Source organism: Anomaloglossus baeobatrachus, chromosome 10, assembly GCF_048569485.1.
Source record: "Anomaloglossus baeobatrachus isolate aAnoBae1 chromosome 10, aAnoBae1.hap1, whole genome shotgun sequence".
Classification (NCBI taxonomy): domain Eukaryota; kingdom Metazoa; phylum Chordata; class Amphibia; order Anura; family Aromobatidae; genus Anomaloglossus; species Anomaloglossus baeobatrachus.
Window position 1 is genome coordinate 43,053,579 of NC_134362.1, and position 13,079 is coordinate 43,066,657.

General features: G+C 50.1%; 1 non-coding gene across 1 annotated transcript; it reads right to left on the bottom strand.

Moving 5' to 3' along the window:
• Positions 1–6,198: 6,198 nt before the first annotated feature.
• TRNAV-UAC (transfer RNA valine (anticodon UAC)) lies at positions 6,199–6,271 on the bottom strand. Its single transcript has one exon. It is a non-coding gene; the product is annotated as a tRNA-Val (tRNA).
• Between the last annotated feature and the right edge of the window lie 6,808 nt (positions 6,272–13,079).

Below are 13,079 nucleotides of genomic sequence, written 5' to 3' on the forward strand. Positions count from 1 at the left end.
TATCATCACCCACCATGCAGAGCGACACTATGTGTGCAAAAGTATTAGCACCCCACCACATCACGCGACAGGGGTGTGCATGTACATCCATAGATGTTAATATGGAGTCGGATACTTATAACAGCTTGAACTCTTCTGAGATGGAGCTCTACAAGATTTTGGAGGCATTTGTGGGAATTATTGCCCCTTCATCCTCAGAGCATTTGTGAGGTGACTGATGTTTGGGGGAGGTTGGGCTTATAATCTCCATTATTGGTGTTGGATGGGGCTGAGGTCCTGGATCTGGTCATGTTCTTCCACCCAACTCCCCTGTCCATGTCGGTATAGACCTTGTGCACTGGGCTCAGTCATGGGAAACCAAAAAGACCCTCTCCACACTGTTCCCATAAAGCTGGAAGCTACAATTATCCACAAAGTCTTGTGCTGAAGTATTAAGATCCCTACACTGGAACTTAAGCCCGCTTTACACACTACAATATCACTAACGATGTGTCGGCGGGGTCACGTCGTAAGTGACGCACATCCGGCATCGTTAGTGATATTGTAGTGTGTGAAACCTACGTGCGATTACGATTGAACGAATAAACGTTAATCGCATGCACGTTGTTCAAAACCTAAAAATTGAACGGCGGGTTGTTCAATGTTCCCAAGGCAGCACACATCGCAGTGTGTGACACCCCGGGACGATGAACAGATCTTACCTGTGTCCTGCGGCTCCCGCCGGCTATGCGGAAGGAAGGAGTTGGGCGGGATGTTTACGATCCGCTCATCTCCGCCCCTCCACTTCTATTGGCCGGCTGCCGTGTGACGTCGCTGTGACGCCGAACGTTCCTCCCACTCCAGGAAGTGGATGTTCGCCGCCCACAGCGAGGTCGTATGGTAGGTAAGTACGTGTGATGGGAAATAATCGTTTGTGCGGCACGGTCAACAAATTGAACGTGCCGCACATACGATGGGGGCGGTTACGATCGCATACGATATCGTATGCTTAATCATAACGTGTAAAGCAGGCTTAAGGAGCCGAGGCCGAACGCTGATAATAGCCCAGAACATCATCCTCCTCCACCAAACTGTACAGCGGGCACAATGCAGCCAGGGGGTAACGTTCTCCTGGTTTTGCCATTGTGCTTGGTGATGTACGGCTCGGCATTGTGCTTGGTGATGTACGGCTCGGCATTGTTCTTGGTGATGTACAGCTCGGCATTGTGCTCGGTGATGTACGGTTCAGCATTGTGCTTGGTGATGTACGGCTCGGCATTGTGCTTGGTGATGTACGGCTCGGCATTGTGCTTGGTGATGTATGGCTCGGCATTGTTCTTGGTGATGTACGGTTCAGCACTGTGCTTGGTGATGTACAGCTCGGCATTGTGCTTGGTGATGTATGGCTCGGCATTGTGCTTGGTGATGTACAGCTCGGCATTGTGCTTGGTGATGTATGGCTCAGCATTGTGCTTGGTGATGTACGGCTCGGCATTGTGCTTGGTGATGTACGGCTCTGCATTGTGCTTGGTGATGTATGGCTCGGCATTGTGCTTGGTGATGTACGGCTCGGCATTGTGCTTGGTGATGTACGGCTCGGCGTTGTGCTTAGTAATATACGGCTCAGCATTGTGCTTGGTGATGTATGGCTCGGCATTGTGCTTGATGATGTACGGCTCGGCATTGTGCTTGGTAATATACGGCTCAGCATTGTGCTTGGTGATGTATGGCTCGGCATTGTGCTTGATGATGTACGGCTCGGCATTGTGCTTGGTAATATACGGCTCGGCATTGTGCTTGATGATGTACGGCTCGGCGTTGTGCTTAGTAATATACGGCTCAGCATTGTGCTTGGTGATGTATGGCTCGGCGTTGTGCTTGGTAATATACGGCTCAGCATTGTGCTTGGTGATGTACGGCTCGGCATTGTGCTTGGTGATGTATGGTTACTGCAGCTGCTCGGCCATGAAGCTCACAGTGGGCACAGTGTTTGTACTGATGTTACCAGCGGAAGTCTGGACTCTGCAGTTATGGGGTCAGCAAAGTGGTGGTGACTTCGCCCCCCGCTATATAACATTATGTGGTCTCCACTTCATGACTGAGTTGCTGCGATTCCTTCTTCCTCTCAATAATATCAGTCCTAGGTGATGGGGGAAGATTTAGGAGGAAGAAATGTGATGAACGGACTTGTTACCCTGGTGGTTTCTATTACAGCATGCGCTGGTATCAATGAGCTCTGCACCACCCGCCATTGTCACACGTTAGTAAAAGTAGTTGTCAAATGGGGAGCCGGAGGTCATAAACCGGGGGCGGGGAGGGCCAGATGTTATACACCAGGGGGCACTAGGGCCAGATGTTATACACCAGGGGGCACTGGGGCCGGATGTTATACACCAGGGGGCACTGGGGCCAGATGTTATACACCAGGGGGCACTGGGGCCGGATGTTATACACCAGGGGGCACTGGGGCCAGATGTTATACACCAGGGGGCACTGGGGCCAGATGTTCTACACCAGGGGGCACTGGGGCCGGATGTTCTACACCAGGGGGCACTGGGGCCGGATGTTATACACCAGGGGGCACTGGGGCCGGATGTTATTCACCAGGGGGCACTGGGGCCAGATGTTATACACCAGGGGGCACTGGGGCCAGATGTTATACACCAGGGGGCACTGGGGCCAGATGTTATACACCAGGGGGCACTGGGGCCAGATGTTATACACCAGGGGGCACTGGGGCCAGATGTTATACACCAGAGGGCACTGGGGCCGGATGTTATACACCAGAGGGCACTGGGGCCGGATGTTCTACACCAGAGGGCACTGGGGCCGGATGTTATTCACCAGGGGGCACTGGGGCCAGATGTAATACACCAGGGGGCACTGGGGCCGGATGTTATACACCAGGGGGCACTGGGGCCAGATGTAATACACCAGGGGGCACTGGGGCCAGATGTTATACACCAGGGGGCACTGGGGCCAGATGTTCTACACCAGGGGGCACTGGGGCCAGATGTTATACACCAGGGGGCACTGGGGCCGGATGTTATACACCAGGGGGCACTGGGGCCGGATGTTATTCACCAGGGGGCACTGGGGCCAGATGTTATACACCAGGGGGCACTGGGGCCAGATGTTCTACACCAGGGGGCACTGGGGCCAGATGTTCTACACCAGGGGGCACTGGGGCCAGATGTTCTACACCAGGGGGCACTGGGGCCAGATGTTCTACACCAGGGGGCACTGGGGCCGGATGTTATACACCAGGGGGCACTGGGGCCAGATGTTATACACCAGGGGGCACTGGGGCCGGATGTTATACACCAGGGGGCACTGGGGCCGGATGTTATACACCAGGGGGCACTGGGGCCGGATGTTATACACCAGGGGGCACTGGGGCCGGATGTTATACACCAGGGGGCACTGGGGCCGGATGTTATACACCAGGGGGCACTGGGGCCAGATGTTATACACCAGGGGGCACTGGGGCCGGATGTTATACACCAGGGGGCACTGGGGCCGGATGTTATTCACCAGGGGGCACTGGGGCCAGATGTTATACACCAGGGGGCACTGGGGCCGGATGTTATACACCAGGGGGCACTGGGGCCGGATGTTATACACCAGGGGGCACTGGGGCCGGATGTTATACACCAGGGGGCACTGGGGCCGGATGTTATACACCAGGGGGCACTGGGGCCGGATGTTATTCACCAGGGGGCACTGGGGCCAGATGTTATACACCAGGGGGCACTAGGGCCAGATGTTCTACACCAGGGGGCACTGGGGCCGGATGTTCTACACCAGGGGGCACTGGGGCCGGATGTTCTACACCAGGGGGCACTGGGGCCAGATGTTATACACCAGGGGGCACTAGGGCCAGATGTTATACACCAGGGGGCACTAGGGCCGGATGTTATACACCAGGGGGCACTGGGGCCGGATGTTATACACCAGGGGGCACTGGGGCCAGATGTTATACACCAGGGGGCACTGGGGCCGGATGTTATACACCAGGGGGCACTGGTGCCAGATGTTATACACCAGGGGGCACTAGGGCCAGATGTTATACACCAGGGGGCACTAGGGCCGGATGTTATACACCAGGGGGCACTAGGGCCAGATGTTATACACCAGGGGGCACTAGGGCCAGATGTTATACACCAGGGGGCACTAGGGCCGGATGTTATACACCAGGGGGCACTAGGGCCGGATGTTATACACCAGGGGGCACTGGGGCCAGATGTTATACACCAGGGGGCACTGGGGCCAGATGTTATACACCAGGGGGCACTGGGGCCAGATGTTATACACCAGGGGGCACTGGGGCCAGGTGTTATACACCAGGGGGCACTGGGGCCAGATGTTATACACCAGGGGGCACTGGGGCCAGGTGTTATACACCAGGGGGCACTGGGGCCAGATGTTATACACCAGGGGGCACTGGGGCCAGATGTTATACACCAGGGGGCACTGGGGCCAGATGTTATACACCAGGGGGCACTGGGGCCAGATGTTATACACCAGGGGGCACTGGGGCCAGATGTTATACACCAGGGGGCACTGGGGCCAGATGTTATACACCAGGGGGCACTGGGGCCGGATGTTATACACCAGAGGGCACTGGGGCCAGATGTTATACACCAGGGGGCACTGGGGCCGGATGTTATACACCAGGGGGCACTGGGGACGGATGTTATACACCAGGGGGCACTGGGGCCGGATGTTATACACCAGGGGGCACTGGGGACGGATGTTATACACCAGGGGGCACTGGGGCCGGATGTTATACACCAGGGGGCACTGGGGACGGATGTTATACACCAGGGGGCACTGGGGACGGATGTTATACACCAGGGGGCACTGGGGCCACATGTTATACACCAGGGGGCACTGGGGCCGGATGTTATACACCATGGGGCACTGGGGCTGGATGTTATACACCAGGGGGCACTGGGGCCACATGTTATACACCAGGGGGCACTGGGGCCACATGTTATACACCAGGGGGCACTGGGCCACATGTTATACACCAGGGGGCACTGGGGCCACATGTTATACACCAGGGGGCGCTGGGGCCGGATGTTATATACCAGGGGGCACTGGGGACGGATGTTATACACCGGGGGGCACTGGGGCCGGATGTTATACACCGGGGGTGAGGGGCCGGATGTTACAGACCGGGGAGCGAGGGGCCGGATGTTACACACCGGGGAGCGAGGGGCTGGATGTTATACACCGGGGAGCGAGGGGTCGGATGTTACACACCGGGGGTGAGGGGCCGGATGTTACACACCGGGTAGCGAGGGGCCGGATGTTACACACCGGGGGTGAGGGGCCGGATGTTACACACCGGGGAGCGAGGGGTCGGATGTTACACACCGGGGGTGAGGGGCCGGATGTTACACACCGGGTAGCGAGGGGCCGGATGTTACAGACCGGGGAGCGAGGGGCCGGATGTTACAGACCGGGGAGCGAGGGGCCGGATGTTACAGACCGGGGAGCGAGGGGCCGGATGTTATACACCGAGGAGCGAGGGGCCGGATGTTATACACCGGGGAGCGAGGGGCCGGATGTTACACACCGGGGAGCGAGGGGCCGGATGTTATACAGCAGGCACACTGGGACTGAAGGAAAGGCCTGAAGTCAATTATTAAGCCTTGTATCCGATACTATTATAAACATAATGTATCTCCTTCCTGCACTTGATCAGCCATAACATTAAAACCTCCTGCCTAATATTGTGTAGTTCTTACTTGTGCCCCCTCAGAGCTTATAGACCCCACAAGATCTCTGAAGGCTCCTGTGGCATCTGGCACCCCAGCTCCTGTCGGTGGTGAGGTGCGGCCTCTGTGGATCAGACTTGTTTTTCCAGCACATCCACAGATACTCGATCAGAGCCAGATCTAAGGAATTCGGAGGACGAGTCAACACTTTGCAATCTTCGTCATGTTCCTCGAAACCATTCCCAAATGGTTCTTGTAGAGGCCTCTGCCCTTAGAGAAGGCCGCACACATGAACACTTGCTACTTGGTCAGAAATTTAAAAATAAAAAACACTGCCACAATGGAGCGCTGTGTGAACAAGGCCAATAAGCAAACATTTTTATTTTTTTTTTTAAGCTAAAAATGAAATACAGAACACTCCTGTGTCTGATTCTGCAGAACACGATCACAAGGAGCTTTCTGTTGGAAATACTGGGAAAAAATTAAAAAAAACTGGTTTCACTGGGGATTGAACCCAGGACCTTCTGCGTGTAAAGCAGACGTGATGACCACTACACTATGAAACCTCACTGATTTTTTTTTTGTTTTTTTTCACCTCTCCTAAAATGTGATCCTGCTGCTGTGTGTGTGTGTGTGTGTGTGTGTGTGTGTGTGTATATATATATTTATTTAAAAAAAATACAAACAAAAACAAAAAACATTTTAACCCTTCCCTGACCAAAGCCTTACCCATTTTTGTGCTTCCGTTCTTACTTTCTCTTCTTCTAAGGGGTATCATTTTTTTTGTTTACTTTAACATTTTCATAACACTATGAGATTTTGTTTTTACCAGGACGAGATGTAGTTTTGAATGACACCAGTCATGTGACAATTCAATGTACTGGAAAACATAAAAAAAGTGCGGGAAAAATTGCACAAAAAAACACAATAACGCCATTGAGGGGGGTGGTTCTGTTTTTATTGTGCTGTAAAAAGGACTGGGTAATATTATGCTCCTGGTCAATATGGATACGGTGATGATATATAAGTTTATTTAATATATATCTCATTAATATTATTATTATTGAATATATTTTTAATTGATTATTTAATATATTAATTATTTATTATTTAATATATATTTAATTTTATATATATGTATACATTATATATCATATATACTATATATATAGTGTATATATGATATATACTGTATATATATATATACACTATATATATATATATATATATATATATATATATATAAAATTAAGCATATATTAAATAAAAAATAATTAATATATTAAATATATTTTTTTGATAAAACAATTAAATATATATTAAATAAAAAATGATTAATATATTAAATAATCAATTAAAAATATATTCAATAATTTTTGTGCCTTGTTGTAGTTGTAGTGGCCAATAAAAATAAAGTACCATTCTGGCGTTTCGATTTTTTTATTATTATTATTATTATTGTTATTACTACTACTAATAACAATGTAATATTAGTAATATTATAATAATAATAATAGTAATATAATATTAACAATAATAATAGATTATTGAAATCATAAAACTATAATAATGTAATAATATTAATATTAATAATGATAATATAATAATAATAATAATTATTATTATTAATAAAAACAATGTCATATGAATATTATTATAATAATAGTAATATAATATTAACAATAATAATAGATTATTGAAATAAAAAATCATAATAATTAAATAATATTAATGATGATATAATAATTATTATTGATTACTATTATTAGTAATATTATTGTTAATGTTAATAATCATAATAATGTAATAATAATTATATTATAATAATAGTAATATAATATTGACAATAATAGTAATTGATTATTGAAATCATAACATAATAATAATAATAATAATAATAATAATAATAATAATAATAATAATAATAATAATGTAATAATAATATTAATAATGATAATATAATACTAAAAACAATAATTGTAATATAATATTAACAATGCTAATATAATTTTATAATAATTTAATAATATTATTAATTATAATATTGTGACACATTGGAATAGTTTTATTATTATTTTTAATGGAGGAAAAATGGGATGATTCCAATTTTTTATAATTTTTTTTTCCACTTTTTATTTTATTTTGCAGCACCCTGAGGGGTATTGATTGACCCTCGTCCAGATGCAAATTTTAATTGGGTGAGTCACAAGCAAAACGTCATGTTTTGGAGGGGGGTGGGGGGGGGGGTTGGAACTATTTACAAAAAAAAAGGACATGTGAAGATCTGCACCGAATATAATATATGATCACAACAAAACAATAATAATAAATAAAATGAACCAAATCCAGGCTCCAATAAATAAGAAGGAATGCAAATATCCGGGTGAATATAGGACGTTTCCCGTTTACGTTCCCCCCCGTATAAAATTTCCCATAAACATTCCCTTTATCCCGAACAGCAGCTGCAGCCCCTGCACAGGCCGCGCCCTTCTGCGCCAGTCTCGCCTCTGCCACTTTAAGACAATGAGCCCTCTGAGGTGACCGCGAGCTGAGTCACAATTACGGGAAATTAGAGAGACGCACGTGACGGTGAGACAGCAGAAATAGACAGCTGGGAGCGCCGGGGATCAGGAGCACCGAGGAAGGGGGAGGAAGCAGCCTGGGATGGGAGGACGCGGGAGCTGCGCAGTCCTCAGGAAGGAGACACAGACATATTGGAGGCTTACACATTTGGAAAAGTATCTCATAGGGATGAGCGGGCACTACCATGGCTGGGTGCTCGATACTCAGAACCAACAGTCGGATGCTCGGATGGGCATGACCTAAGTACCACATATAATTTTAGCATTTTTTCCGGAAAATCTTTCTGAAAAATGCTCAAGCATGGTAGTGCCCGCTCATCACTAGTTACGAGTACTGAGCACCCGAGCATGGTAGTGCCCGCTCATCACTAGTTACGAGTACTGAGCACCCGAGCATGGTAGTGCTCGCTCATCACTAGTTACCAGTACTGAGCACCCGAGCATGGTAGTGCCCGCTCATCACTAGTTCCGAGAACTGAGCACCCGAGCATGGTAGTGCCCGCTCATCACTAGTTACCAGTACTGAGCACCCGAGCATGGTAGTGCCCGCTCATCACTAGTTACGAGTACTGAGCACCCGAGCATGGTAGTGCCCGCTCATCACTAGTTACGAGTACTGAGCACCCGAGCATGGTAGTGCCCGCTCATCACTAGTTACGAGTACTGAGCACCTGAGCATGGTAGTGCCCGCTCATCACTAGTTACGAGTACTGAGCACCCGAGCATGGTAGTGCCCGCTCATCACTAGTTACGAGTACAGAGCACCCGAGCATGGTAGTGTCCGCTCATCACTAGTTACGAGTACTGAGCACCTGAGCATGGTAGTGCCCGCTCATCACTAGTTACGAGTACTGAGCACCCGAGCATGGTAGTGCCCGCTCATCACTAGTTACGAGTACTGAGCACCCGAGCATGGTAGTGCCCGCTCATCACTAGTTACGAGTACTGAGCACCTGAGCATGGTAGTGCCCGCTCATCACTAGTTACGAGTACTGAGCACCAGAGCATGGTAGTGCCCGCTCATCACTAGTTACGAGTACAGAGCACCTGAGCATGGTAGTGCCTGCTCATCACTAGTTACGAGTACTGAGCACCCGAGCATGGTAGTGCCCGCTCATCACTAGTTACGAGTACAGAGCACCCGAGCATGGTAGTGCCCGCTCATCACTAGTTACGAGTACCGAGCACCCGAGCATGGTAGTGCTCGCTCATCACTAGTTACGAGTACTGAGCACCCGAGCATGGTAGTGCTCGCTCATCACTAGTTACGAGTACCGAGCACCTGAGCATGGTAGTGCCCGCTCATCACTAGTTACGAGTACTGAGCACCTGAGCATGGTAGTGCCCGCTCATCACTAGTTACGAGTACTGAGCACCCGAGCATGGTAGTGCCCGCTCATCACTAGTTACGAGTACTGAGCACCCGAGCATGGTAGTGCTCGCTCATCACTAGTTACGAGTACCGAGCACCCGAGCATGGTAGTGCCCGCTCATCACTAGTTACGAGTACTGAGCACCCGAGCATGGTAGTGTCCGCTCATCACTAGTTACGAGTACTGAGCACCCGAGCATGGTAGTGCCCGCTCATCACTAGTTACAAGTACTGAGCACCCGAGCATGGTAGTGTCCGCTCATCACTAGTTACGAGTACTGAGCACCCGAGCATGGTAGTGCCCGCTCATCACTAGTTACGAGTACAGAGCACCCGAGCATGGTAGTGCCCGCTCATCACTAGTTACGAGTACTGAGCACCGGAGCATGGTAGTGCCCGCTCATCACTAGTTACGAGTACAGAGCACCCGAGCATGGTAGTGCCCGCTCATCACTAGTTACGAGTACTGAGCACCCAAGCATGGTAGTGCCCGCTCATCACTAGTTACGAGTACTGAACACCCGAGCATGATAGTGCCCGCTCATCACTAGTTACAAGTACTGAGCACCCGAGCATGGTAGTGCCCGCTCATCACTAGTTACGAGTACAGAGCACCTGAGCATGGTAGTGCTCGCTCATCACTAGTTACGAGTACTGAGCACCCGAGCATGGTAGTGCCCGCTCATCACTAGTTACGAGTACTGAGCACCCGAGCATGGTAGTGCCCGCTCATCACTAGTTACGATTACTGAGCACCCAAGCATGGTAGTGCTCGCTCATCACTAGTTACGAGTACAGAGCACCTGAGCATGGTAGTGCCCGCTCATCACTAGTTACGAGTACTGAGCACCCGAGCATGGTAGTGCCCGCTCATCACTAGTTACGAGTACTGAGCACCAGAGCATGGTAGTGCCCGCTCATCACTAGTTACGAGTACTGAGCACCAGAGCATGGTAGTGCCCGCTCATCACTAGTTACGATTACTGAGCACCCGAGCATGGTAGTGCCCGCTCATCACTAGTTACGAGTACAGAGCACCCGAGCATGGTAGTGCCCGCTCATCACTAGTTACGAGTACTGAGCACCCGAGCATGGTAGTGCTCGCTCATCACTAGTTACGAGTACTGAGCACCCGAGCATGGTAGTGCTCGCTCATCACTAGTTACGAGTACCGAGCACCTGAGCATGGTAGTGCCCGCTCATCACTAGTTACGAGTACTGAGCACCTGAGCATGGTAGTGCCCGCTCATCACTAGTTACGAGTACTGAGCACCCGAGCATGGTAGTGCCCGCTCATCACTAGTTACGAGTACTGAGCACCCGAGCATGGTAGTGCTCGCTCATCACTAGTTACGAGTACCGAGCACCTGAGCATGGTAGTGCCCGCTCATCACTAGTTACGAGTACTGAGCACCCGAGCATGGTAGTGCCCGCTCATCACTAGTTACGAGTACTGAGCACCTGAGCATGGTAGTGCCCGCTCATCACTAGTTACGAGTACTGAGCACCCGAGCATGGTAGTGCCCGCTCATCACTAGTTACGAGTACTGAGCACCCGAGCATGGTAGTGCTCGCTCATCACTAGTTACAAGTACTGAGCACCTGAGCATGGTAGTGCCCGCTCATCACTAGTTACGAGTACTGACCACCCGAGCATGGTAGTGCCCGCTCATCACTAGTTACGAGTACTGAGCACCCGAGCATGGTAGTGCCCGCTCATCACTAGTTACGAGTACAGAGCACCTGAGCATGGTAGTGCTCGCTCATCACTAATTACGAGTACCAACCACCCAAGCATGGTAGTGCCCGTTCATCACTAGTTACAAGTGCCGACCACTCGAGCATGGTAGTGCCCGCTCATCACTAGTTACAAGTACTAAGCAACCGAGCATGGTAGTGCCCGCTCATCACTAGTTACGAGTACTGAGCACCTGAGCATGGTAGTGCCCGCTCATCACTAGTTACGAGTACCGAGCACCCGAGCATGGTAGTGCCCGCTCATCACTAGTTACGAGTACTGAGCACCCGAGCATGGTAGTGCCCGCTCATCACTAGTTACGAGTACTGAGCACCTGAGCATGGTAGTGCTCGCTCATCACTAGTTACGAGTACTGAGCACCCGAGCATGGTAGTGCCCACTCATCACTAGTTACGGTTACTGGGCACCTGAGCATGGTAGTGCTCACTCATCACTAGTTACAAGTACCGAGCACCCGAGCATGGTAGTGCCCGCTCACCACTAGTTACGAGTACTGAGTACCCAAGCATGGTAGTGCCTGCTCACCACTAGTTACGAGTACTGAGCACCCGAGCATGGTAGTGCCCGCTCATCACTAGTTACGAGTACTGAGAACCCGAGCATGGTAGTGCCCGCTCACCACTAGTTACGAGTACTGAGCACCCAAGCATGGTAGTGCCTGCTCACCACTAGTTACGAGTACTGAGCACCCGAGCATGGTAGTGCCCGCTCATCACTAGTTACGAGTACTGAGCACCTGAGCATGGTAGTGCCCGCTCATCACTAGTTACGAGTACCGAGCACCCGAGCATGGTAGTGCTCGCTCATCACTAGTTACGAGTACTGAGCACCCGAGCATGGTAGTGCTCGCTCATCACTAGTTACGAGTACCGAGCACCTGAGCATGGTAGTGCCCGCTCATCACTAGTTACGAGTACTGAGCACCCGAGCATGGTAGTGCCTGCTCATCACTAGTTACGAGTACTGAGCCCCTGAGCATGGTAGTGCTCGCTCATCACTAGTTACGAGTACTGAGTACCTGAGCATGGTAGTGCCCGCTCATCACTAGTTACGAGTACTGAGCACCCGAGCATGGTAGTGCCCACTCATCACTAGTTACGAGTACTGAGCACCTGAGCATGGTAGTGCCCGCTCATCACTAGTTACGAGTACTGAGCCCCTGAGCATGGTAGTGCCCGCTCATCACTAGTTACGAGTACTGAGCATCCGAGCATGGTAGTGCCCGCTCATCACTAGTTACAAGTACTGAGCATCCGAGCATGGTAGTGCCCGCTCATCACTAGTTACGAGTACTGAGCATCCGAGCATGGTAGTGCCCGCTCATCACTAGTTACGAGTACAGAGCACCCGAGCATGGTAGTGCCCGCTCATCACTAGTTACGAGTACTGAGCACCCGAGCATGGTAGTGCCCGCTCATCACTAGTTACGAGTACTGAGCCCCTGAGCATGGTAGTGCCCGCTCATCACTAGTTACGAGTACTGAGCACCCGAGCATGGTAGTGCCCACTCATCACTAGTTACGGTTACTGGGCACCTGAGCATGGTAGTGCTCACTCATCACTAGTTACAAGTACCGAGCACCCGAGCATGGTAGTGCCCGCCCACCACTAGTTACGAGTACTGAGCACCCAAGCATGGTAGTGCCTGCTCACCACTAGTT